The sequence below is a fragment of the Oncorhynchus kisutch genome, unplaced genomic scaffold, assembly GCF_002021735.2.
Source record: "Oncorhynchus kisutch isolate 150728-3 unplaced genomic scaffold, Okis_V2 Okis09a-Okis19a_hom, whole genome shotgun sequence".
Lineage (NCBI taxonomy): Eukaryota > Metazoa > Chordata > Actinopteri > Salmoniformes > Salmonidae > Oncorhynchus > Oncorhynchus kisutch.
This window is the reverse complement of record NW_022261985.1, coordinates 7,048,867-7,076,040: the sequence shown is the minus strand read 5'-3', so window position 1 is coordinate 7,076,040 and position 27,174 is coordinate 7,048,867. Positions and strand designations below refer to the sequence as shown.

General features: G+C 48.3%; 1 pseudogene; it reads right to left on the bottom strand.

Moving 5' to 3' along the window:
• LOC109883248 (adiponectin receptor protein 2-like) overlaps positions 1 to 27,174 on the bottom strand; it is a 61,777-nt pseudogene that overhangs the window by 9,843 nt on the left and 24,760 nt on the right.

Genomic DNA, 27,174 nt, shown 5'->3' with positions numbered 1-27,174 from the left:
AGGAGGGAGAGGTCTGTGTGGGGGGAGGGGAGGAAGGAGGGAGAGGGTATGTGTGGGAGGAGGGGAGGAAGAGGAGGGAGGAGGGAGAGGGGTCTGTGTGGGGGGAGGGGAGGAAGAGGGTCTGTGTGGGAGGAGGGGAGGAAGAGGGTCTGTGTGGGGGGGAGGGGAGGAAGAGAGGGAGAGGGTCTGTGTGGGAGGAGGGGAGGAAGAGAGGGAGGAGGGTCTGTGGGGGGGAGGGGAGGAAGAGAGGGAGGAGGGAGGAGGAGGAAGAGAGGAGGAGGGAGGGGGGAGGAAGAGAGGGAGGACGGGAGGGGAGGAAGAGAGGGAGGAGGGGAGGGAGGAAGAGAGGGGAGGAAGGGAGGGGAGGGAGGGAGGGGAGGAAGAGAGGGAGGAGGGAGGGGAGGAAGAGAGGGAGGAGGGAGGGGAGGAAGAGAGGGAGGAGGGAGGGGAGGAAGAGAGGGAGGAGGGAGAGGGTATGTGTGGGGGGAGGGGAGGAAGAGAGGGAGGAGGGAGAGGGTATGTGTGGGGGGAGGGGAGGAAGAGAGGGAAGGAGGGAGAGGGTCTGTGTGGGGGAGGGGAGGAAGAGAGGGAGGGGGAGAGGGTCTGTGTGGGGGGAGGGGAGGAAGGAGGGAGAGGGTATGTGTGGGAGGAGGGAGGAAGAGAGGGAGGAGGGAGAGGGTCTGTGTGGGGGGAGGGGAGGAAGAGGGTCTGTGTGGGAGGAGGGGAGGAAGAGGGTCTGTGTGGGGGGGAGGGGAGGAAGAGAGGGAGAGGGTCTGTGTGGGAGGAGGGAGGAAGAGAGGGAGAGGGGTCTGTGGGGGGAGGGGAGGAAGAGAGGGAGGAGGGAGGGGAGGAAGAGAGGGAGGAGGGAGGGGAGGAAGAGAGGAGGAGGGAGGGAGGAAGAGAGGGAGGAGGGAGGGGAGGAAGAGAGGGAGGAGGGAGGGGAGGAGGGAGGGGAGGAAGAGAGGGAGGAGGGAGGGGAGGAAGAGAGGGAGGAGGGAGGGGAGGAAGAGAGGGAGGAGGGAGGGGAGGAAGAGAGGGAGGAGGGAGAGGGTATGTGTGGGGGGAGGGGAGGAAGAGAGGGAGGAGGGGAGAGGGTATGTGTGGGAGGAGGGGAGGAAGAGAGGGAGGAAGAGAGGATAGAGGGCAGGGAGGGAGGAGGAAAGACAGACAGCTTGAGGGCAGCCTGGCACGTGGAAGGGAGATGAGGAGGAGCAAGAGGGAGGAGATCCCAGTCTTGGCTCATTATTTTAGGGCCTAGTGAGGCCCTGCTGGGCCCTCTACTGGCAGGAGGGAGAGGGAGGAGGGAGAGAGAGAGGTGGGGAATTCACCAGAGCTACAGCTAGCTATGTTAATAGAATACTTTGGGCAGGGGAGTAGAGACGGAGAAGAGACTGATACACAAAACCAAGATGGAAACATAGATGTTACTGAAAGGCTCTGAGAAAACATTCATTCACACAGTTTGGATTCCAAAACAGAAAGGGCACATAGACCCAGTGACTGACCTGCTCTGACGCCGCGGTACTGTGGCTTAGCGAAGAAGTCACACTGTGAGACGATGATGGCAGAGACTCCTAGTATACAGACTACTACCAGGTAGATTAACCTGGGGTTGGGAGAGCAGTAGAACGAGTAGTAGAGCCATGGAACAAAGGAGCCCATGATCAGGAAGGCTATGCCAGAGTAGTCCAGTCTGGAGAGAGAGACAGACAGATGAATGATCTGGATCAGAGAAACTAAGTGTTAATCAATCATTCCTTTTCCAAAGTAACGCTTAGGGAACATCTACATTGTGACGTCATGCCAATAAAGCAATTTGAAATGGATATATTTAGTTTTATTGACACAGAGAGAGAGAGACAGAAAGAGAAACAGAGAGAGACCAAAGCTTAGACCAATGACTAAACATCTGTTCCATCAACTGCTTCAACCAACGGAATAGTCCCAAAAGTGCAAACTCAAGACAAAATCAAGTCTACCCCCCCAATTCAAGTATTTGGCACTGGTTCTGCTATCAACACGTGTGGTGCAGTCAGGAGTCAGGTGCACGAAAGGCAAACGTAACCATGGTCTTACTTGGAGAAGACACGAGAGACGCCCTCAGAGTGGCAGTAAACGGTGTGGAAGAGCCAGGAGAAGGACAGACACAGGATGGCCCCGATGAAGAAGATACCGATCACTATCTTCTCCTGGAACGGGGCAGCAAAGTACATGTTGGAACGAAACATATACATGATGCCCAGGCACAGGAAGAACAGACAGCCTGGAGGAGGGAGAGAGAGGGGGGGGGGAGAGAGAGTCAGTCTGATATATCAGTTGTATACATACTGAATCCTAGCTAGCTCAACTTTACTGAGTTTTGCCACAGTTACTATAGATTTATAAAAACATGTCTGATTTATATTCTAATTTGTAGTTTCGCTTGTCAGTGACTGTGGGAAGAGACTAAACGATCTGAGTTGTGATACTAAAAGTGAACACTAGGTGGTAGTGGTGGGTAGAGAACACACTTTGTTTGTGCGAACATGAGGTGTGATGGGTGCCCCCCCTTGATTCAGTCAGGCTGAGTAACAATATGGGTGTGTCCTCTACAGCTGGAGGGGGGGGGGCTGTGTCCTCTACCGGCCAGAGGGGGGGCTGTGTCCTCTACCGGCCAGAGGGGGGGGGGGGGGGGGCTGTGTCCTCTACCGGCCAGAGGGGGGGCTGTGTCCTCTACCAGCCAGAGGGGGGGGGGGTGAGTTAGTAATCTGAGTCACACTACGCAACAGATCCACCAGATGAGATAAATACAGTGAGTGGGTAGACCCAGTCAGACCTCAGTGGGTGGGTAGACCCAGTCAGACCTCAGTGGGTGGGTAGACCCAGTCAGACCTCAGTGGGTGGGTAGACCCAGTCAGACCTCAGTGGGTGGGTAGACCCAGTCAGACCTCAGTGGGTGGGTAGACCCAGTCAGACCTCAGTGGGTGGGTAGACCCAGTCAGACCCCAGTGGGTGGGTAGACCCAGTCAGACCCCAGTGGGTGGGTAGACCCAGTCAGACCCCAGTGGGTGGGTAGACCCAGTCAGACCCCAGTGGGTGGGTAGACCCAGTCAGACCCCAGTGGGTGGGTAGACCCAGTCAGACCCCAGTGGGTGGGTAGACCCAGTCAGACCTCAGTGGGTGGGTAGACCCTGTCAGACCTCAGTGGGTGGGTAGACCCTGTCAGACCTCAGTGGGTGGGTAGACCCTGTCAGACCTCAGTGGGTGGGTAGACCCTGTCAGACCTCAGTGGGTGGGTAGACCCTGTCAGACCTCAGTGGGTGGGTAGACCCTGTCAGACCTCAGTGGGTGGGTAGACCCTGTCAGACCTCAGTGGGTGGGTAGACCCTGTCAGACCTCAGTGGGTGGGTAGACCCTGTCAGACCTCAGTGGGTGGGTAGACCCTGTCAGACCTCAGTGGGTGGGTAGACCCTGTCAGACCTCAGTGGGTGGGTAGACCCTGTCAGACCTCAGTGGGTGGGTAGACCCTGTCAGACCTCAGTGGGTGGGTAGACCCTGTCAGACCTCAGTGGGTGGGTAGACCCTGTCAGACCTCAGTGGGTGGGTAGACCCTGTCAGACCTCAGTGGGTGGGTAGACCCTGTCAGACCTCAGTGAGTGGGTAGACCCTGTCAGACCTCAGTGAGTGGGTAGACCCTGTCAGACCTCAGTGAGTGGGTAGACCCTGTCAACACCACAACCTCCTGTCCCCATTCTCAAAATGACAGTGGGCTTCTTTCTGCTTTCAGACAACTGTTGTACCACGGTTTCTACATCCGTCTGTGGTTCCATTGTTATTGTGATTGGGGGCTGGTGTTTTTCCTGACTAATGTGACTGTCATGCAGTCTCATCTCCCTGCTTTCAGATGACTGTCTCTCCCTCGTCCTCATATCTGTTTATTTACTATCTAATGACTCAAACCTGGAGTTTTTCCTGACTAACATAACCAGGGAAAAACTCTGGGTCCAAGAATGTTCTAGGCCTAAAGAGGCCTGGTAAAATCCCAAGGTCAGGTAGAGACTCCTGACCCCTAGCTACAATGCCATGTTTGATAGGTTGTTGTTGTGTGTGTTCTTTGTTCTGTTGGATGCTCACCAGGACAAAGCTATGGAGGGCTGCCAGCTAAATGGGTCCAACCCGCTGCCAGCTAAATGGGTCCAACCCTAACCCAATCTAAAATGGGTCCAACCCTAACCCAATCTAAAATGGTTCCAACCCAAACCCAATCTAAAATGGTTCCAACCCTAACCCAATCTAAAATGGGTCCAACCCTAACCCAATCTAAAATGGGTCCAACCCTAACCCAATCTAAAATGGGTCCAACCCTAACCCAATCTAAAATGGGTCCAACCCTAACCCAATCTAAAATGGGTCCAACCCTAACCCAATCTAAAATGGGTCCAACCCTAACCCAATCTAAAATGGGTCCAACCCTAACCCAATCTAAAATGGGTCCAACCCTAACCCAATCTAAAATGGGTCCAACCCTAACCCAGCTAAATGGGTCCAACCCTAACCCAGCTAAATGGGTCCAACCCTAACCCAGCTAAATGGGTCTGTGAATACTCAGTTCTCCGTTTACTCAGAGGTCCTGTCCTTATTTAATGCCCAACGCATCTGCTCTGGAGCGGAAGAGGGTCTGTGTGTGTGTGTGTGTGTGTGTGTGTGTGTGTGTGTGTGTGTGTGTGTGTGTGTGTGTGTGTGTGTGTGTGTGGTTTGCCCAGTGCTCCCATAATATTCTATAATTTCTGCACGTGTGAGCAGGGACCTCATGTTAGTCTGTGTATTGGCTGGTCCTTAGTCTGACTCTCTGTGTGTGTGTGTGTGTGTGTGTGTGTGTGTGTGTGTGTGTGTGTAGCGTCTTAAACCCGTCAGGATGGAAGCAGCAGAGTGCTCGAGCAGAGAGCGGGGAACGTTAACACCATTACTAGTGATTAGGGCAGGACGTTACGACATGGCAGATTAACCATAGTATTAAACACTGTTTTATCCTCTGTGTCTGGCTCAGCTGTGCACCTCTACACCCCCCCCCCCCCACCCCTGTGGGTCTCTAAGGGTGTAGTGTGATCTTATTTGTTGTGGGTTTCTAAGGGTGTAGTGTGATCTAATTAGCTGTGGGTTTCTAAGGGTGTAGCGTGATCTAATTAGCTGTGGGTTTCTAAGGGTGTAGTGTGATCTAATTAGCTGGTTTCTAAGGGTGTAGCGTGATCTAATTAGCTGTGGATTTCTAAGGGTGTAGCGTGATCTAATTAGCTGTGGGTTTCTAAGGGTGTAGCGTGATCTAATTAGCTGGATTTCTAAGGGTGTAGCGTGATCTAATTAGCTGTGGATTTCTAAGGGTGTAGCGTGATCTAATTAGCTGTGGATTTCTAAGGGTGTAGCGTGATCTAATTAGCTGTGGATTTCTACGGGTGTAGTGTGATCTAATTAGCTGTGGATTTCTACGGGTGTAGTGTGATCTAATTAGCTGTGGATTTCTACGGGTGTAGTGTGATCTAATTAGCTGTGGATTTCTAAGGGTGTAGTGTGATCTAATTAGCTGTTACGTCACTCAAACCAAAGTAAATGTCACCATCAAATGACATTAATTCACTAGCTTTGTTTGAAAAATATATTTCAATTTAAATGCTAGCTTGGTGTGTGTCAGTGATTGTGTGCCCCCCCCCCCCCCCCCTGACCACTCTCTTACCCAGCAGGTGACTAGCTTGGTGTGTGTCAGTGATTGTGTGCCCCCACCCCCCCCTGACCACTCTCTTACCCAGCAGGTGACTAGCTTAGTGTGTGTCAGTGATTGTTCCCCCCCCCCCCCTGACCACTCTCTTACCCAGCAGGTGAGTCCAGATGTTGCCAGTCTCAGTGTGGATCCTGAAGATGCTCTTGAAGCAGGCCCTGAAGGAGGGCATGGGCGGCCGGTGCCCGTGGCGGAGATACTCGTTATCCTTCAGCCACTCAGGCAGCACGTCATGAGGAATGACTCGCCACCGGCCTTCCCACACCTGGGGAGACGACACAGGGAGAGGCGCGGAAAAGCACTGTGTTAGGTTTTCCTCCGACGCGGGATTGAACTTGAGTTACGAATAAAATGACACAACTGAGGGGAATAAAAAGAGTGTTCTCTCTTATTTCCATTTGATGTTCAGGGTGAATATGGACACCCAGATAATATCTGTGTTAGGGAGGGACACCCAGATAATATCTGTGTTAGGGAGGGACACCCGGATAATATCTGTGTTAGGGAGGGACACCCGGATAATATCTGTGTTAGGGAGGGACACCCGGATAATATCTGTGTTAGGGAGGGACACCCGGATAATATCTGTGTTAGGGAGGGACACCCGGATAATATCTGTGTTAGGGAGGGACACCCAGATAATATCTGTGTTAGGGAGGGACACCCAGATAATATCTGTGTTAGGGAGGGACACCCGGATAATATGTGTGTTAGGGAGGGACACCCAGATAATATCTGTGTTAGGGATGTTAGAGGAGAGAAGGAGGAGGGAAATGTGAGGTGTGTGTACAGTGTTGGAGGAGGAAGGAAATGTGAGGTGTGTGTACAGTGTTGGAGGAGGAAGGAAATGTGAGGTGTGTGTACAGTGTTGGAGGAGGAAGGAAATGTGAGGTGTGTGTACAGTGTTGGAGGAGGAAGGAAATGTGAGGTGTGTGTACAGTGTTGGAGGAGGAAGGAAATGTGAGGTGTGTGTACAGTGTTAGAGGAGGGAAATGTGAGGTGTGTGTACAGTGTTCCACCTAAAGGTCTGGTGACCACTCATGTGATACCAACGTCTCTCCAGGCAAACCTGGTCAGGGACACACAGGTCCCTAATGGCACCCTATTCCCTATGTAGTGCACTACTTTAGGTCAGAGCCCTATTCCCTATGTAGTGCACTACTTTAGACCAGAGCCCTATTCCCTATATAGTGCACTACTTTAGACCAGAGCCCCATTTCCTATATAGTGCACTACTTTAGGTCAGAGCCCTATTCCCTATGTAGTGCACTACTTTAGACCAGGGCCCTATTCCCTACATAGTGCACTACTTTAGAGCAGAGCCTATAGGGGTGGGCACAGGAGAGAACGAGAAACAGTTGTTGTTGACTAATTCTGAGTCATCAAGTGATTTATTTCTGTAATTGAAAGCCTGCTGTTTGCCATTTCAGCACAAGTTAGTTGTCTGTCTCCATCAACTGAGGAATTGTGAGCAGCGTAGGTCCATTTCTAGTTGGCCCCCGTTCTAGAGGTTCGGCATCACAGAGTACAGAGTGCAGGGCCGTGTTCAGTCGGGCAACACACACAGCAAAACATTTAGCAACAGATACATGTCTTCTATTGGATAAGTGAATGTATAGAACCTCCCTGTTTTCAAATGTTGTTTTTCTCTCCCTACTGAACATGACAATCATGCCACATAACCCACTGGGGTGACAGAGAGAGATGAACAAACCTCTGATAATGACAGGCTGAATAAACTGGTCTAAATGCCCCCCTCATCAAAAGTGGTGCACTATACAGAGAAAAGGCTGTACAGAGGGGGAGGGGGAACCGGTACAGAGTCAATGTGAGGGGGAACCGGTGCAGAGTCAACGTGATGGGGGAACCGGTACAGAGTCAACGTGGGGGGGAACCGGTGCAGAGTCAATGTGAGGGGGAACAGGTACAGAGTCAATGTGAGGGGGAACCGGTACAGAGTCCATGTGAGGGGGAACCGGTACAGAGTCCATGTGAGGGGGGAACCGGTACAGAGTCCATGTGAGGGGGGAACCGGTACAGAGTCAATGTGAGGGGGAACCGGTACAGAGTCAACGTGATGAGGGAACCGGTACAGAGTCAACGTGGGGGGGAACCGGTGCAGAGTCAACGTGATGAGGAACCGGTACAGAGTCAACGTGGGGGGGAACCGGTGCAGAGTCAATGTGGGGGGGAACCGGTACAGAGTCAATGTGGGGGGGAACCGGTACAGAGTCAATGTGATGGGGGAACCGGTGCAGAGTCAACGTGATGAGGAACCGGTACAGAGTCAATGTGGGGGGGAACCGGTGCAGAGTCAATGTGGGAGGGAACCGGTGCAGAGTCAATGTGATGGGGGAACCGGTACAGAGTCAATGTGATGAGGAACCGGTACAGAGTCAACGTGGGGGGGAACCGGTGCAGAGTCAACGTGGGGGGGAACCGGTACAGAGTCAACGTGATGGGGGAACCGGTGCGGAGTCAACGTGATGAGGAACCGGTACAGAGTCAACGTGGGGGGGGAACCGGTGCAGAGTCAATGTGGGGGGGGAACCGGTGCAGAGTCAATGTGGGGGGGAAACGGTGCAGAGTCAACGTGATGGGGGAACCGGTGCAGAGTCAACGTGATGAGGGAACCGGTACAGAGTCAACGTGAGGGGGAACCGGTGCAGAGTCAACGTGATGAGGGAACCGGTACAGAGTCAACGTGAGGGGGAACCGGTACAGAGTCAACGTGAGGGGGAACCGGTACAGAGTCCACGTGAGGGGGGAACCGGTACAGAGTCCATGTGAGGGGGGAACCGGTGCAGAGTCAACGTGAGGGGGAACCGGTGCAGAGTCAACGTGAGGGGGAACCGGTGCAGAGTCAACGTGAGGGGGAACCGGTGCAGAGTCAACGTGAGGGGGAGCCGGTGCAGAGTCAACGTGAGGGGGAGCCGGTGCAGAGTCAACGTGAGGGGGAGCCGGTGCAGAGTCAACGTGAGGGGGAACCGGTACCAAGTCAATGTGAGGGGGAACTGGTTAGTCCACATACTCTTGGTCATGTAGTGTATGTCCAAGGTGAGACTTAGGGGGACCAGTGTGTGTGTGAGAGAGACTGACCTTGTGAACAAACTCCTCCATCTTCTCCATGGCGTGGTGGGCTTGTAGTAGAGGCGTCATGCCCATGAAGCCCTCGTCTGAAGTCTTCAAGTCCTCCTCCCCTGCAGAGGTAGAGTCCATCCCTCCATCTCTCTCCTCCTCTCCTCCATCAGTCACTTTCTGCAACTCCAGCGCATTGGGTCTCTGAGAACACAAGAACACCCCGTTAGAACAGAACCCCAGTCGGAACAACAGACCCCCCCCCCAGTCGGAACAACATACGCCCCCAGTCGGAACAGACCCCCCCCCCCCCCAGTCGGAACAGACCCCCCCCCCCCCCCCCCCAGTCAGAACAACAGACCCCCCCCCCAGTCAGAACAACAGACCCCCCCCCCCAGTCAGAACAACAGACCCCCCCCCCAGTCAGAACAACAGACCCCCCCCAGTCAGAACAACAGACCCCCCCCAGTCAGAACAACAGACCCCCCCCAGTCAGAACAACAGACCCCCCCCAGTCAGAACAACAGACCCCCCCCAGTCAGAACAACAGACCCCCCCCCCAGTCAGAACAACAGACCCCCCCCAGTCGGAACAGACCCCCCCCCCCAGTCGGAACAACAGACCCCCCCCCCCAGTCGGAACAACAGACCCCCCAGATCGATGTTCCACAGAGGAGGTTACCCAGAACACACACACACCAGGACTCAGGTCAGGGCCCATTGCCCTACAAACTGAATATCAGTTTCTCTCACACACACACGGCTAATTAATAAACCATTGATTGGTGTTTTCTATCTGCTTTGAGTTGTCCAACCCCAGAAATGCTTAGTATGGTTTGAAGCCACTCTCCCATCCCAACGATGTCCCAATAGCACCTTATGGGCCCTGCAGTAAACAGGGAATAGGGTACTATTTGGGAAGGAGCCCAGTGTGGCTCACTCCCTAATTAACAACCGTGTGTGTGTGTGTGTGTGTGTGTGTATGTGTGACCCCCTACTACACAGGCAGAAAGCAATTACAATAATCAGTGAGGTGGGGGGGGGGTAATATGCCAGAGACAGAATGGAAAAGTCATTCATCATCACACACATCAGCCCTTCAATTTACTCACACACCATGCAGGCCTGCTACACACACACACACACACGTAGGTGGCCCGTACAATGCCAGTCTTCCCTGCCGCCATCAGGCTTGACCTGTTATCTAGCCAGGCCTCCTTCCCTGCCGCCATCAGGCTTGACCTGTTATCTAGCCAGGCCTCCTTCCCTGCCGCCATCAGGCTTGACCTGTTATCTAGCCAGGCCTCCTTCCCTGCCGCCATCAGGCTTGACCTGTTATCTAGCCAGGCCTCCTTCCCTGCCGCCATCAGGCTTGAATGAATAACAATGCCAGGAGCTGACACGCTGTGACACACAGTGACTGTAGGGGAAGGTCTGTTCTGAATAAATAGTAAGTAGGTTTCAGCAGAACTGGGACAACATGAAAACCCTGTCCTGTAATGATGGGGAACAAGAGAGTCCCCACACATACATACTGTATATTCATATTCAATAGGGGTCTATCCCAGGGTACAGCTCAACATATCATCTATCCCAGGGTACAGCTCAACATATCATCTATCCCAGGGTACAGCTCAACATATCATCTATCCCATGGTACAGCTCAACATATCATCTATCCCAGGGTACAGCTCAACACTCAAAGCAGGGACAACATATCAAAGAAACAAGGGAAAGGGAGACTCACTAGTAGACTCAAAGGAGAAGAGAGGAGAAGAAGAGAGGAGAAGAAGAGAGGAGAAGAAGAGAGGAGAAGAAGAGAGGAGAAGAAGAGAGGAGAAGAAGAGAGGAGAAGAAGAGAGGAGAAGAAGAGAGGAGAAGAAGAGAGGAGAAGAAGAGAGGAGAAGAAGAGAGGAGAAGAAGAGAGGAGAAGAAGAGAGGAGAAGAAGAGAGGAGAAGAAGAGAGGAGAAGAAGAGAGGAGAAGAAGAGAGGAGAAGAAGAGAGGAGAAGAAGAGAGGAGAAGAAGAGAGGAGAAGAAGAGAGGAGAAGAAGAGAGGAGAAGAAGAGAGGAGAAGAAGAGAGGAGAAGAAGAGAGGAGAAGAAGAGAGGAGAAGAAGAGAGGAGAAGAAGAGAGGAGAAGAAGAGAGGAGAAGAAGAGAGGAGAAGAAGAGAGGAGAAGAAGAGAGGAGAAGAAGAGAGGAGAAGAAGAGAGGAGGAGAAGAGAGGAGGAGAAGAGAGGAGAAGAGAGGAGAAGAGAGGAGAAGAGAGGAGAAGAGAGGAGAAGAGAGAGCTAAGAAGGTGAGAAATATTCAGAGTGAGAATGAGAACAGATTCAATGGGAAAGTCTTACTGAGCCACAAGGTGCAAGTAAGGGAGTCAGAGTGAGAGAGATAGAAGAGAGCAGGACACATACAGAACTACAATACACCACTATAAATGTAGTCTCACACACACACACACACACTACTCCAGTATAGATTTAGTTAGACTACAGCAGAACCTCCCCCACACACTACTCCAGTATAGATTTAGTTTGACTACAGCAGAACCTCCCCAGGGCTTTCTGTCAACGTTAATTCTATTTTCACAACACAACATTCATTGTCACTAAAAATAGAAGTTGTAGCCATTCACCATTTACACTCTTCACATTCAACTGAAGCTTCCAGAGGGTTGATGCAGGGTGCCAAGTCATCTGAAAACAGGAGCATAGAGATGAACAGTGATGCTCAAACTACACTTACTAACTTTATGTAGACAGAGGTGAACAGTGGCACCAGGCTACTATATATAAACAGAGAGAGAGATGAACAGTGGCACCAGGCTACTATATATAAACAGAGAGAGAGATGAACAGTGGCACCAGGCTACTATATATAAACAGAGAGAGAGATGAACAGTGGCACCAGGCTACTATATATAAACAGAGAGAGAGATGAACAGTGGTACCAGGCTACTAAATATAAACAGAGAGATGAACAGTGGCACCAGGCTACTATATATAAACAGAGAGATGAACAGTAGCACCAGGCTACTATATATAAACAGAGAGATGAACAGTGGCACCAGGCTACTAAATATAAACAGAGAGATGAACAGTGGCACCAGGCTACTAAATATAAACAGAGAGGTGAACAGTGGCACCAGGCTACTAAATATAAACAGAGAGGTGAACAGTGGCACCAGGCTACTAAATATAAACAGAGAGATGAACAGTGGCACCAGGCTACTAAATATAAACAGAGAGATGAACAGTGGCACCAGGCTACTAAATATAAACAGAGAGGTGAACAGTGGCACCAGGCTACTATATATAAACAGAGAGAGAGATGAACAGTGGCACCAGGCTACTATATATAAACAGAGAGAGAGATGAACAGTGGTACCAGGCTACTAAATATAAACAGAGAGATGAACAGTAGCACCAGGCTACTATATATAAACAGAGAGATGAACAGTGGCACCAGGCTACTATATATAAACAGAGAGATGAACAGTGGCACCAGGCTACTAAATATAAACAGAGAGATGAACAGTGGCACCAGGCTACTAAATATAAACAGAGAGATGAACAGTGGCACCAGGCTACTATATATAAACAGAGAGATGAACAGTGGCACCAGGCTACTATATATAAACAGAGAGATGAACAGTGGCACCAGGCTACTATATATAAACAGAGAGATGAACAGTGGCACCAGGCTACTATATATAAACAGAGAGATGAACAGTGGCACCAGGCTACTATATATAAACAGAGAGATGAACAGTGGCACCAGGCTACTATATATAAACAGAGAGATGAACAGTGGCACCAGGCTACTATATATAAACAGAGAGATGAACAGTGGCACCAGGCTACTAAATATAAACAGAGAGATGAACAGTGGCACCAGGCTACTAATATAAACAGAGAGATGAACAGTGGCACCAGGCTACTATATATAAACAGAGAGATGAACAGTGGCACCAGGCTACTATATATAAACAGAGAGATGAACAGTGGCACCAGGCTACTAAATATAAACAGAGAGATGAACAGTGGCACCAGGCTACTAAATATAAACAGAGAGATGAACAGTGGCACTAGGCTACTATATATAAACAGAGAGATGAACAGTGGCACCAGGCTACTATATATAAACAGAGAGATGAACAGTGGCACCAGGCTACTATATATAAACAGAGAGATGAACAGTGGCACCAGGCTACTATATATAAACAGAGAGATGAACAGTGGCACCAGGCTACTATATATAAACAGAGAGATGAACAGTGGCACCAGGCTACTATATATAAACAGAGAGATGAACAGTGGCACCAGGCTACTATATATAAACAGAGAGATGAACAGTGGCACCAGGCTACTATATATAAACAGAGAGATGAACAGTGGCACCAGGCTACTATATATAAACAGAGAGATGAACAGTGGCACCAGGCTACTATATATAAACAGAGAGATGAACAGTGGCACCAGGCTACTATATATAAACAGAGAGATGAACAGTGGCACCAGGCTACTATATATAAACAGAGAGATGAACAGTGGCACCAGGCTACTAAATGATGCATACCAGATCTTTATATACACCATTTATTCATGGAGCAACAGAGGGGTGCGAGGCTAGCTAGCAGTGTTCAGATGAGACGCTAGCCGTATTTATAATACATGCCTAACCCATTTCCCATGCCCACCAAGCCCAGCCAGACTTCCAGAGCAGTCCAACAACATGGCCTGGCCAGTGTGTGTGTGTGTGTATGTGTGTATGTGTGTATGTATGTATGTATGTATGTATGTATGTATGCATGCATGCATGTATGTATGTATGTATGTATGTATGTGTGTGTGTGTGTGTGTGTTCATGAGTGTGTGTGTGTGTGTGTTGTATTATACATGTCCTGCCTGCCACCAGACTGATACATTACAGTAAAGGGACGACTGTGAATTATAGAGAGGCAGTAATGTAGGGAGTCGTCTCCACCAATGAAGTATTTCTAAACGTTCATCTCAGAGTGTAGGTGACAGGGTGCCCTCTAACCACAGTCCCCCTCCATATTAACTCCAGTGACCTGGAGGGAGAAGATACCCCTGACGGACTGTTTAAAAACACAAAACAGCTATGCTACGTATCCCTGGTCCACAACACACACCAGAGTGATGGCTCTGCTACGTATCCCTGGTCCACAACACACACCAGTGATGGCTCTGCTACGTATCCCTGGTCCACAACACACACCAGAGTGATAGCTCTGCTACGTATGCCTGGTCCACAACACACACCAGAGTGATAGCTCTGCTACGTATCCCTGGTCCACAACACACACCAGAGTGATAGCTCTGCTACGTATCCCTGGTCCACAACACACACCAGAGTGATAGCTCTGCAACGTATCCCTGGTCCACAACACACACCAGAGTGATAGCTCTGCTACGTATCCCTGGTCCACAACACTGAGAAAACTTGCTTGTCCACTTCCTGTGTAAATAGAGGAAAGGAGTGGAGCAGAAAGCCTCTATCCATGAACCAAACTGAACCAAGCCTTCCTCAAGACTGGTTCATCACATACCTCAAACCGACACACACACAAACAATTCCTCATGCATGCGAGCACACACAAACACACACCTTTGCTGTAAAAATCACTCACCCACACATAAGTAACCATGGGTGAACACACATATAGGCTACACCTCCACAGAAGAGATGACCCCATGCATCCCTCTGCCTCACCCCAGAGCCAACACACACGAGCAGGTGGTTGTCAACCCAGCTGACTGGGTGATATTTTGGGGGCAGGCTTGTGGGTCAGTGCCAGCAACGGGTTGTTCGGGGTCAGGCCTGAACTGACTGTGGGTGGTGGTTCAACTCTCCCATTCAAGTGTCTGCCTTGTGTACATCGACACCAGTATCCCCCCCAGACACTCTAGTAGTACCCCCCCCCCCCAGACACTCTAGTAGTACCCCCCCCCCCTCAGACACTCTAGTAGTACCCCCCCCCCCCCCCAGACACTCTAGTAGTACACCCCCCCCCCCAGACACTCTAGTAGTACACCCCCCCCCCCCCCCCAGACACTCTAGTAGTACACCCCCCCCCCCAGACACTCTAGTAGTACACCCCCCCCCCCCCAGACACTCTAGTAGTACACCCCCCCCCCAGACACTCTAGTAGTACACCCCCCCCCAGACACTCTAGTAGTACACCCCCCCCCCCAGACACTCTAGTAGTACACCCCCCCCCCCAGACACTCACACATAAGAGTAGTAGGGAACTAGTTTTGACTAGGCTCATATTAGGACCAGGGTCATAAATAGTGTACACTACAGGTATGTAGGGAATAGGGAATTATTTGGGTCATTGGAGTCCAAAATAGTGCACTAGGGATTAGGGTGTCATGTGAGAGGCCGTGTGTACCGTGTGGAATGCCAACGACAGGGTGGAGTACATTACAGTTCATTACGGTCTCTTGGCTGAGGAGTGGAACACGGTTCTGTTGAGTCCCACTGAGAACCCGGGTCTTAGATGAGCTGACATGTAAACAGAACAAAAATATCAAAAACGCACCGTGCAACGATTTCCAAGAGTTTACCGAGTTACACTTCATATAAGGAAATCAGTCAATTTAAATCAATTCATTAGGCTCTAATCTATGGATTTCACATGACTGGGAATACAGATATGCATCGGTTGGTCACAGTTTAAACCACAGTTAAACATTTCTACACACTTTGCCATGGGGCAAAGAGAAAAGTTTTAAAGCAAATTTCCAGCATTTCTATACATTTTGCCATGGCTTATACCTTGTTCTTATGCTGTCGAAGTGACTCAAACATGAACTGAATCCATGGTGGCCCCATGCCGGGACGTTTCTTACTTTCTCCATGACGGTTATTCTGGTGATTGTTAGTTCTGAAAAATGTATTACTAAAGAAAACAACTCCATTATTATCACACACACACACACACACACACAGACACACGCACAGACACACACACACAGACACACACACACACGCACACTCACAGACACACACACACACACACACACACTCACAGACACACACACAGACACGCACACGAGAGAGTCACTTCAGGTCAAGTTGACAAGGGGCTACTCTCGGTCATTCAACATTAAGGGAACAAGGACAAGCTGTTTGTCACATCATCCACTAAATGACTGCAGGCTCTCTATGGGTTATCAAATCATACAGTGAAGCAGAGTGCTGAATGTCAGATACTGTAGACTGGTGTAATATCATCAGCTGTAATACTGTAGACTGGTGTAATACTGAAGACTGGTGTAATACTGTAGACTGGTGTAATATCAGCTGTAATACTGTAGACTGGTGTAATACTGTAGACTGGTGTAATACTGAAGACTGGTGTAATATCAGCTGTAATACTGTAGACTGGTGTAATACTTTAGACTGGTGTAATATCATCAGCTGTAATACTGTAGACTGGTGTAATACTGAAGACTGGTGTAATATCAGCTGTAATACTGTAGACTGGTGTAATATCATCAGCTGTAATACTGTAGACTGGTGTAATACTTTAGACTGGTGTAACACTGTAGACTGGTGTAATATCAGCTGTAATACTGTAGACTGGTGTAATACTGTAGACTGGTGTAATACTGTAGACTGGTGTAATATCAGCTGTAATACTGTAGACTGGTGCAATACTGTAGACTGGTGTAATATCATCAGCTGTAATACTGTAGACTGGTGTAATACTGTAGACTGGTGTAATACTGTAGACTGGTGTAATATCATCAGCTGTAATACTGTAGACTGGTGTAATACTGTAGACTGGTGTAATATCAGCTGTAATACTGTAGACTGGTGTAATACTGTAGACTGGTGTAATATCAGCTGTAATACTGTAGACTGGTGTAATACTGTAGACTGGTGTAATACTGTAGACTGGTGTAATATCAGCTGTAATACTGTAGACTGGTGTAATATCATCAGCTGTAATACTGTAGACTGGTGTAATACTGTAGACTGGTGTAATATCATCAGCTGTAATACTGTAGACTGGTGTAATACTGTAGACTGGTGTAATATCAGCTGTAATACTGTAGACTGGTGTAATACTGTAGACTGGTGTAATATCATCAGCTGTAATACTGTAGACTGGTGTAATACTGTAGACTGGTGTAATACTGTAGACTGGTGTAATATCAGCTGTAATACTGAAGACTGGTGTAATATCATCAGCTGTAATACTGTAGACTGGTGTAATACTGTAGACTGGTGTAATATCAGCTGTAATACTGTAGACTGGTGTAATACTGTAGACTGGTGTAATACTGTAGACTGGTGTAATATCAGCTGTAATACTGTAGACTGGTGTAATATCATCAGCTGTAATACTGTAGACTGGTGTAATACTGTAGACTGGTGTAATACTGTAGACTGGTGTAATATCAGCTGTAATACTGTAGACTGGTGTAATACTGTAGACTGGTGTAATATCATCAGCTGTAATACTGTAGACTGGTGTAATACTGTAGACTGGTGTAATATCATCAGCTGTAATACTGTAGACTGGTGTAATACTGTAGACTGGTGTAATATCATCAGCTGTAATACTGTAGACTGGTGTAATACTGTAGACTGGTGTAATACTGTAGACTGGTGTAATACTGTAGACTGGTGTAATATCAGCTGTAATACTGTAAACTGGTGTAATACTGTAGACTGGTGTAATATCATCAGCTGTAATACTGTAGACTGGTGTAATATCATCAGCTGTAATACTGTAGACTGGTGTAATACTGTAGACTGGTGTAATACTGTAGACTGGTGTAATACTGTAGACTGGTGTAATATCAGCTGTAACACTGTAGACTGGTGTAATACTGTAGACTGGTGTAATATCATCAGCTGTAATACTGTAGACTGGTGTAATACTGTAGACTGGTGTAATATCAGCTGTAATACTGTAGACTGGTGTAATACTGTAGACTGGTGTAATATCATCAGCTGTAATACTGTAGACTGGTGTAATACTGTAGACTGGTGTAATATCATCAGCTGTAACACTGTAGACTGGTGTAATATCATGCCTTTCCAATCCTCAGTCCTGATCCCAGAAAGGTACACACACCGTCCCTCCCGAGGTTAGACACACACACACACACACACACACACCCTCCTGAGGTTGGACATGAAGCATAGACTCTGTTAAATGCCTCATAATTCCAATGTGCTTAGCCTAACTGGCAATCAATAGGGTACTGGAAACAAATCAAATGATTATCATCAATTGGCAGCTAGATTGTTGTGTTCAGCTGCAGATATACTGGCACCCTATTCTCTATACAGTGGGGCCTGCAGATATACTGGCACCCTATTCTCTATACAGTGGGGCCTGCAGATATACTGGCACCCTATTCTGTATACAGTGGGGCCTGCAGATATACTGGCACCCTATTCTCTATACAGTGGGGCCTGCAGATATACTGGCACCCTATTCTGTATACAGTGGGGCCTGCAGATATACTGGCACCCTATTCTCTATACAGTGGGGCCTGCAGATATACTAGACCATCCCTCCAGACCATCCCTCCAGACCATCCCTCCAGACCATCCCTCCAGACCATCCCTTCCACCAGCAGTGTCCACAGTCAGAGGAGTAAACACACCATCACACACACCATGAGAAAAATAGACAGAAGTTTCATTCTAACACCGCTTCCCCTATTTGGCCTGAGATCCAGCTGCTAGCATGCAAGCCTGTGTGTGTGTGTGTGTGTGTTGTGTGGTGTGTGGTGTGTGGTGTGTGGTGTGTGGTGTGTGGTGTGTGGTGTGTGGTGTGTGGTGTGTGGTGTGTGGTGTGTGGTGTGTGGTGTGTGGTGTGTGTGTGTGTGTCAGTCACATGGGAGAGATTGAGCAATCCATCACTTCCATGGTGCACTGCTCCCCTTTTCCTTAGACAGATCTCCTCGGGCACCGACATACACTGGGCCGTCATTGGAAATAACTATTTGTTCTTAACTGACGTGCCTAGTTAAAGGTTAAATAAAATAAAACAACAGCAGTATTGAATGTTTACATTCACAGTCTACACAGGCACACACACACACACAGTCTACCTGGGGACAGACAAATAAGTCTATGAAAGCTCAGAGTACACACCAAGGTCTCCACTCCGTCTCCACACAGCCCGGTGTTGTTTGGTAAAGGAGTGGATAATGGTGAAGGGGGTGGGTGACGCTGGTAGAGAAAATAAACCAAGACTTTGTCCTTAATCCTTTTGTTCCCAAGGTTCAGTACTGAGTTACACGATCAAATGGAAAGAGAAAGGCCAACTGAAGCTAAAGAGGTTTATCTGAACATCACGTTGTGACTGTGTCCTGGCCTTTTCCTCTCCAAGGGGGGTGACGCACCAGCAATTATCTGAACATCACGTTGTGACTGTGTCCTGGCCTTTTCCTCTCCAAGGGGGGTGACGCACCAGCAATTATCTGAACATCACATTGTGACTGTGTCCTGGCCTTTTCCTCTCCAAGGGGGGGTGACGCAACAGCATTTATCTGAACATCACGTTGTGACTGTGTCCTGGCCTTTTCCTCTCCAAGGGGGGGGTGACGCACCAGCAATTATCTGAACATCACGTTGTGACTGTGTCCTGGCCTTTTCCTCTCCAAGGGGGGTGACGCACCAGCAATTATCTGACCAGATCCTGATGTGTTGGGAGGCATTTATCTGACCAGAGCCTGGTGTGTTGGGAGGCATTTATCTGACCAGAGCCTGGTGTGTTGGGAGGCATTTATCTGACCAGAGCCTGGTGTGTTGGGAGGCATTTATCTGACCAGAGCCTGGTGTGTTGGGAGGCATTTATCTGACCAGTGTCTGACCAGAGTCTGACCAGAGCCTAGCGTGTTGGGAGGCATTTATCTGACCAGATCCTGATGTGTCGGGAGCAAGGAGAGAGACACAGGACGGAAAGGGATGATATTCCCAGATAGGAGAATGAGGAACTGAAGTGCCCTTTTCTAGTGAAGTGAAACAGTGATCAAACCATTGTGCCCTCGTCCCGGCCACTCACTATTGCATTAGTGCCCTCGTCCCGGCCACTCACTATTGCATTAGTGCCCTCGTCCCGGCCACTCACTATTGCATTAGTGCCCTCGTCCCGGCCACTCACTATTGCATTAGTGCCCTCGTCCCGGCCACTCACTATTGCATTAGTGCCCTCGTCCCGGCCACTCACTATTGCATTAGTGCCCTTTCTTCTTCTCTCCTTACATTGACATTTGAGTCATTTAGCAGACGCTCTTATCCAGAGTGACTTACAGGAGCAATTAGGGTTGAGTGCCTTGCTCAAGGGCACATCGGCAGAGAGCCGGCACAGCACGAGAGAGGCAGTCAGACTGACTGCAACAGACAGGGAGACAGATTGAGTTAAAGAGAAAGGGAGATATCTAGTCAGTTGTACAAATTAATGCATTCAACTGAAATGAGTCTTCCTCATTTAACCCAACCCCTCTGAATCTGAGAGGTGCGGGGGGCAGCCTTAGACATCCACGTCGTCGGTGCCCGGGGAACAGTGGGTTAACTATCTGTCTTGTGCAGGGGCAGAAGGACAGAGTTTTACCTTGTCAGCTCAGGAGATGATTGGGAGAGAGGTTGAGAGGAGGGGGCTTCCCTAGAGGACTACCCAGACATGTAAAATGAAAGAGAACTTTGACTGGCTGGCTGGCACACTGGCTAGCTGGCACGCTGGGTGGGTTGGCTGAGTGGCACAGTGGCTGGCAGGCACAGTGGCTGGCTGGCACAGTGGCTGGCTGGCACAGAGGAGACCTACCTAATGACCTGCTGTCATTAGGGCCATCATCTCCACCATCCCCCTGGGACACACAGGCAGGGGGGGGGGGGGGGTGCGAGTGTGTACCAACTGACACTTGTGACTGCTCAGAGAAGGAGTTCTGTGAAGAACAATAACACACAACTCAAGCTAGATAACGTCAGCTAGAACCGTAACCAAAAGCAGGCAGAAATCCCCAGAGATCTAGAAAAATACTTGGCACATTGTTGTCAGTTCTTTCCACACAGCTGGAGAAGTGAGTGAAAGTGTGGTCCATTTGAGGCAGAGAGCAGACGGACATCTAAGTGTCAGAGTCTTCTTGGGTTGAAGCTTCCTTCTCTCAGCGTAAACAACGATCACATGCAGGAGAAAGAGAGAGATAGAGGAAGAGGGGCCGACCCTGACTCCTACCCTGCATTAGAGGAGACAGAGAGAGACAGAGAGGAAGAGGGGCCAACCCTGACTCCTACCCTGCATTAGAGGAGACAGAGAGGAAGAGGGGCCATCCATGTCTCCTACCCTGCATTAGAGGAGACAGAGAGAGACAGAGGAAGAGGGGCCGTCCATGTCTCCTACCCTGCATTAGAGGAGACAGAGAGAGACAGAGAGGAAGAGGGGCCGTCCATGTCTCCTACACTGCATTAGAGGAGACAGACAGAGAGGAAGAGGGGCCATCCATGTCTCCTACACTGCATTAGAGGAGACAGAGAGAGACAGAGGGGAAGAGGGGCCGACCCTGACTCCTACCCTGCATTAGAGGAGACAGAGAGAGAGACAGAGAGGAAGAGGGGCCGTCCCTGACTTCTACCCTGCATTAGAGGAGACAGAGAGAGAGACAGAGAGGAAGAGGGGCCGTCCCTGACTCCTACCCTGCATTAGAGGAGACAGAGAGAGAGACAGAGAGGAAGAGGGGCCGTCCCTGACTTCTACCCTGCATTAGAGGAGACAGAGAGAGAGACAGAGAGGAAGAGGGGCCGTCCCTGACTCCTACCCTGCATTAGAGGAGACAGAGAGAGAGAGAGAGGAAGAGGGGCCATCCATGTCTCCTACCCTGCATTAGAGGGCTCCTTTTTGAGGAAGTGAAGCAAAGAAGTGCACTGCTAGCTGACCCATGTACACAGTAACCCCACCACACACAGTAACAGGGCCTAAAATGAACGAGGTGGATTTTGGCGGCTAAGAATGTCTAGTTCACCAGACACGTTGGCGTGTAGCAACACTCCGGGCTCAACAGTGTGGGCATTTCATTTAAAAAAAATAGTCAAGTATGGGCACACTTAAGTGTTGTAATTTATAGCAAAATAGACGAAAGCATTTCACAACATCCGCGTTAACATCTGCTAAAAAACATGTAAGTGACCCAATACAATTAGATTTTTTAGCCAAGTATTTTTGCCATTTTGTTTCATATCTGGTATTCCAAAAACTAAATCTGAATCCTAATGTTACAGCTAATCCCACCTCTCGCAGCAACACTGCCTGTCTGGGGGCTGTGAGCAATGAACGATTACTTTTTAAAAGCAATGGCCACAGGCATAAAAGTTGGTCTAATTTACTCAAGACTACTAAAGTAAGACTTCGTACTCGTGTTTCTTGGCTATCACAAGCTAGGTTGTTTTCAATGTTTGAGTTTGCTTCCACTGCTAGCAGAAAGAGACATCGTTGGCCTCTACATGCTCACAGCACGTGGCTTGCATGGCCCCTTCAAGGGGCAGCTAAACATTTTTGGCTGATATGTGTTAATACTCAGGTCACAGAATGTAAAATTAAATTGAGCTATATTACTTATTACTATTAAAGCATTTGTTTTTTAGAAACATTACTAAGCAATTGTAATTATGGCCCAAAATTATGTAAAAAAAAAATCTAAATCTAAAATTAAAAAATATATTTTTTTATCTACCTGCCATAGTGGCTGTTATACAAAAGAAGTTAGTTTTAGGCCCTACACAGTAACCCCACCACACACACGACCTCCTTTAATATCAATATGGAAAACACATTGGGGTAGTGTTTCCAACTCTAACCTGATTCCAGAGAGCCCTTCTCCATCACAACTATTATGTGAACAATCACTTTTTTTCTCTCCACAGATCACATTGGTGTCCGGTTGCTAAGCAACAGTTGTTTTTTTTGTCCAGATGAAACCAGTCCGTCAAAAAGTTGCTAGCTAACGTCTAAAAATCTCAAACTAAATATATACTGCGATTCCAAACACAAAACATCTCATCTTTGACTTTAAGCCGCAAAATATAACAGCTAAGAATTTGTTCTAATTCTAATTGAGACTCCACATATATTATTACACATAACATAGGCATGTATTTCCAGTTAGGCCTACGGCAATACCAGCAGTACGGCAATACCAGCAGTACGGCAATACCAGCAGTACGGCAATACCAGCAGTACGGCAATCCCAGCAGTACGGCAATCCCAGCAGTACGGCAATCCCAGCAGTACGGCAATCCCAGCAGTACGGCAATCCCAGCAGTACGGCAATCCCAGCAGTACGGCAATCCCAGCAGTACGGCAATCCCAGCAGTACGGCAATACCAGCAGTACGGCAATACCAGCAGTACGGCAATATCACCAGTACGGCCTACGGCAATATCAGCAGTACGGCCTACGGCAATATCAGCAGTACGGCCTACGGCAATATCAGCAGTACGGCCTACGGCAATATCAGCAGTACGGCCTACGGCAATATCAGCAGTACGGCCTACGGCAATATCAGCAGTACGGCCTACGGTAATACCAGCAGTACGGCCTACGGTAATACCAGCAGTACGGCAATACCAGCAGTACGGCCTATGGCAATATCAGAAGTACGGCAATATCACCAGTTAGGCCTACGGCAATATCACCAGTACAATTGAAGAGTGTCAGTAAGTCCGGCTACCGTTTGTTTTTAGTTCAATGAGAAGAGTATTACTGCAATAATACTGCTTGTTTTCATCAGAGTAGCAGTAGGTTCTTAGGTAAAACAACTGTTTCCCTGATATTATCTCTCTTGTTAAAAGGGGAAGTTTACCCCATATCAACCCGGCAGGCCCTGCCCATTGCGTCACACTGTCTGATTCACACTAATCCTCCACCAAATGTCACAGCGGGTGCGAGACCTTGAGAGTGAGTGTCTCGCACCCACTGTGAAACTTGGAGGATCGGTGATGATCTGGCGGTGCTTCAGCAAGGTTGGAATCGGGCCGATGTGTCTTTGTGAAGGAGGCATGAATCGGGCCGATGTGTCTTTGTGAAGGAGGCATGAATCGGGCCGATGTGTCTTTGTGAAGGAGGCATGAATCAAGCCGATGTGTCTTTGTGAAGGAGGCATGAATCAAGCCGATGTGTCTTTGTGAAGGAGGCATGAATCAAGCCGATGTGTCTTTGTGAAGGAGGCATGAATCAAGCCGATGTGTCTTTGTGAAGGAGGCATGAATCAAGCCTATGTGTCTTTGTGAAGGAGGCATGAATCAAGCCTATGTGTCTTTGTGAAGGAGGCATGAATCAAGCCGATGTGTCTTTGTGAAGGAGGCATGAATCAAGCCACGTACAAGGGTGTCCTGGAAGAAAACTTGCTTCCTTCTGCTCTGACATATGGGACTCCCAATCACGGCCGGTTGTGATACAGCCTGGATTTGAACCAGGGTGTCTGTAGTGACGGCTCTAGCACTGAGATGCAGTGCCTTCGACCGCTGCGCCACTCGGGAGCCAAGGTGACATCCTGCCTTTAAAAGGGGCAGCAGAACATTTGTCTTGTCTGTGATATTTTGGTTAAAAGACTATTTTTTTACGCCAAATTATGGCAATATACCACATCGCTTCGTAATAGTAATACCTTTATTTTATTAGAAACATTAAAGCTCACCAAGTCTTTTTTTGTCTGTGTAATTACGCAAAAAAAAATATTTTAGCTGGAGTGGCTGGTAAATTTTTATTTATAATTTTTATTTTATATCTACCTGCCACAGTGGCTGGTGGACCCAAAAAGTTATTTTCAGGCCCTGTTTCCAGGGAGTGGCCGATTCATTGGAAGGACCTCCAACAGGCAGTCCTTTATATTAAAGAGGGCCTAAAGAGACATAGAACATATAGAAACCAGCCTCCCCAAGCCATAAAGCTAGGGTGATGTTTTAGAGATTGATGCTAGAAAACCACACTGAGCAGCGGTTGGGTCATTCTGTGGTGGAGTGATTCCTAGTTAGTCTGCCACACGGGGTGACTATCAGAAGATCAGTAGGTTTAATACCGCTGGGTAAATTCTAATGAACATGTCAGTCAGGAGGATGTGGTTGATAGTGGTGTGGAACGTAACAGGCTTCTATGACTCAGTCATAATGAATAGAATGCTGGGAAATGTTCGCTTGCAGGTTTCTTCTCGCCGATGCAACAATAACACATAGAAAGTAGTACCTGAAGAAGTGTATTGATAATGTTTCACAATGAAACATCACACACACCTATACATAAAAACACACAGTGAGTGTTGACCGTGTTTGGAACAAGTTTGGTTACGATACAAATATCCGTGTCTGATTTATTAGCATTAATATGCCAGACAACCCCCAAATTAACTGTTTATTGGTCAGTAGGGACCATGTTGTTTGACATACTAGACTGCAAAACATTGTGTTGAGACCTTGGTCCATAGATGCCATATATGAAGGTTCCTCCAGATCGGCCCAGTGGTTCCGGACGAGATGTAGTGTTTTTCACTTAAATTAAAAAATGGTGGAAAATCCATCATGACGGACCTTATGGGTCCTTGGGGAAAATGTGTTCCTTGTGAGAAGAGGGACCTATGCACTGAATTTCAGGACTCTAGGTCATATGGGGTGAGGGGCGTGACCCTTCAAAGTTAGTAATTTCAATCAGCTGTTATAGCGCCACCTTGTGGCCATTTGGAATGGCATTGCACGAGAGAGTGTAGACTATGGGCCTTTACCATCACGTCAAGTTTCACCCTCTTCGGCCTTACCATCTCACGGGAATTTTAATGTTAACTTTCCTCGCATGAAGGGGGGCGGAGCTAGCATGTTGGAGTGAACGGCTGTGTGTGAGAGGCTCCTGCAACTTTTTTGCAAAATAATCCAATTTAACCTACTTTATGGCACTTTTTACAACAAACTTTCCTGGCATGAAGAGGAAAAATAATAATAATGAACACCAACAAATACAACAGGGTTTCGCCCCGCTTCACTGGCTTGAACCCTTAATAAGATAAGAATACCAACATAAAGTAAATGTCTCAGCAGAATAGAATAAACATCTCTCCAAGATCAGATGTCTGACCCCATACTGGGGTGTAGAACTCTATACCGTTTCATCTAGCCTTTAACATGTGGTACGATTGGAGGATAGAGGAAGGAGAGGAGGATTAGTTGGCGACAGAGAGCTGCTAAAGTGAAGTGTGGTTTTCTCCCTCCATCTAATCTAAATGTATTTTGCTGAGATTATAAATTGACAGTCTTCCTCATGGCGCTGACTGAATAAGAGATGGGAGGTGAAGAGTCTTCCTCATGGAGCTGACTGAATAAGAGATGGGAGGTGAAGAGTCTTCCTCATGGCGCTGACTGAATAAGAGATGGGGGGTGAAGAGTCTTCCTCATGGAGCTGACTGAATAAGAGATGGGAGGTGAAGAGTCTTCCTCATGACGCTGACTGAATAAGAGATGGGGGATGAAGAGTCTTCATGACGCTGACTGAATAAGAGATGGGGGATGAAGAGTCTTCATGACGCTGACTGAATAAGAGATGGGAGGTGAAGAGTCTTCCTCATAGCGCTGACTGAATAAGAGATGGGGTGAAGAGTCTTCCTCATGGCGCTGACTGAATAAGAGATGGGAGGTGAAGAGTCTTCCTCATGGCGCTGACTGAATAAGAGATGGGAGGCGAAGAGTCTTCCTCATGGCGCTGACTGAATAAGAGATGGGAGGCGAAGAGTCTTCCTCATGGCGCTGACTGAATAAGAGATGGGAGGCGAAGAATCTTCCTCATGGCGCTGACTGAATAAGAGATGGGAGGTGAAGAGTCTTCCTCATGGCGCTGACTGAATAAGAGATGGGAGGTGAAGAGGCAGACTTGAGGTTAACTTCCACCTATTTCCTGTATGTTAAAATACTGTGTATTTAACTAGACTAATTAGTGTAATAATGGCATCATCCAGGTTCCAGTTGATGATCGGGTTGATAGGGAAAGTGACTCTTTCTAGAATGACCCTGTCATACTTGTTCTTTTCTCTATGATTGGGCTAGTGTTACAATGTCTTCATCACAGTTCTAGTAGATGACAGTCTAGATGGGGAAAGTCACTCTCTGACTCAAGTGGGACTCAATATTAGGAAGTTGTTCCTAATGTTTTGTAAACTCAGTGTAGGGTGCCACCTGGTAACCATAGACACAGCCATCCACACAACAACCTAACAAGAGAAGTTAAGAAGCATGATACTGTTCACTACGGAACTATAGAATGAAAATAGAAAGCTGAGAATGTCTAGAATGTTCTGAGAATGTCTAGAATGTTCTGAGAAT